The sequence below is a fragment of the Coptis chinensis genome, chromosome 1 (genome assembly GCF_015680905.1).
Source record: "Coptis chinensis isolate HL-2020 chromosome 1, ASM1568090v1, whole genome shotgun sequence".
In the NCBI taxonomy this organism is placed as follows: Eukaryota; Viridiplantae; Streptophyta; class Magnoliopsida; order Ranunculales; family Ranunculaceae; genus Coptis; species Coptis chinensis.
Window position 1 is genome coordinate 34,482,336 of NC_141456.1, and position 1,951 is coordinate 34,484,286.

A 1,951-nucleotide genomic window follows, 5' to 3' on the forward strand; every position below is an offset into this window, starting at 1 on the left:
CCACTGTCCTATAGCCTATGAACAGGCTTGTTCTATTAATAGTGAACCTAACGCCCCTTGGAGACAAAATCCCAACTTCGGTTGGAGAAATAACCAACACGTCACACCTCAAGGGTACAATAATCAATATGTTAGGCCTACGCACAGCTTTAACCAAGCCCCACTACGACAAGGACAGGGTCAGGGGAATTTCAATAATTATAACAACCAAGTGCAACCTCGACAAGGTCAAGCACAAAGTCAAGGTAGTTATAATAATTATAATGCTAATAGAGGTATCGTTCCGGTAAATAATAACTATCAAAATCCACCCATAAATAATTCACGTGAAATAGTTCCAGTCACACCACCCGTGACTACTACACCCACACAACCGATCGTCTTGACACCTTCATACAAGTGAGCCAAAAACTTTTCCAAACCATGGCTCAATCTAACCAACAACTTCTACAATCCGTTAATAATTTAACCCAACAGTTGGCTCAAGATAAAGCCCAATCCAAAGGTGTGTTTCAGTCACGCAATACCTAATACTAAAACAACAAATACAGCCTTTGAGGTAACCGATAATACTAGTAATGAATATGAAAATGTAGGTGAGCTAAAGGCCATCACCACTCTCCGATTACGGCGAGTGGTTGATAACAAAGTAACTATGCCTATAGTTACCCTACCAGTCGCCCCTACACCTGCTATTTTACTAGATACCGAAATAGAAACTGAAAAGTCTACCACTGTAGAGGTACCAGTTACAACACAACCTAAGAAATAGAAAGCCACGGTTAAACATCCAGGTGATAACATTGCTAAATATAAACAGAAACCGCCGTTTCCACAAAAATTAGCCGTGTTAACTAGGGATACAAATTATGAGGAGATTAGGGATGTTTTCAAGAATCTAACTATAAACCTTCCCTTCCTCGAAGCTATAAAAAAGCTACCACACCATGCTAAGTTTCTTAAGGAATTGTGTACTACTAGGCGTAAGACCAATATACCAAAAGACACCTTTTTAACAGAACAATTCCCAACTCTATCTGAACATAATGGAATTGTTAAGTACAAGGACCCTGGTCGTCCTATTACTGTATAATGCACCTTAGGAGATTCTTATACGACGACCGCGTTATTAGACTTGGGGGCTAGCGTTAACTTACTCCCGTTTTATTTGTATAGACAAATAGGTCTAGACGAGATGCAACCCACTAAAATGACGTTGCAATTAGTTGATCGGTCTATTAAGTATCCTAAGGGTGTCGTCGAAAATGTTCTGGTAAAAATTCAGGATTTTTACTATCCGGCTGATTTTGTCATCCTCGACACAGAAGTCGTTAACGACTCTGTCCCGATCATCTTAGGGCGTCCTTTCCTGGCAACTGCCAATGCGCTCATTAATTGCCGCGATGGTTCAATGTCCATGTCTTTTTTGGCCATCTTGCTGTTGAAGTCAATGTTTTTAAAACAAAACACAGTTACCCGATTCGTCTATGGATGGAGAGGTTAGCATGATCGAGAGCTTTGCTCGAGATTATTTCAACAACACGTTCCCGATAATCATATGCCCAAATTTCTTTCCTTTGGAAGTTCAGACTCCAACATTTCCATCCCTACACTAGTCGATACACATATTACGGAATGAGGATGAGATAGATGACTTTCTCAAAGATGTAGATGACTATCATAGTAACGAGGATATGACCAATCTAGATGAGCAATTCAATGAGTTTCTTAGAGGTGATAATTCACCCTATCAAGAACTACTTTCCACAACATCCACCTCATCTCCCTCCTTCCACCCTTTCAAAGAAATCTCGAGTTTGCACTTTCGATCCTGTTTCTTCTTCAGGCTTCATAATTTTTTAAATTCACCTAGTAAACAAATACTTCAGAAGACAAAAGCGTGTGACACCTTCATTTTCAGACTTGAGACAGTCCCTACCTACACTATGAA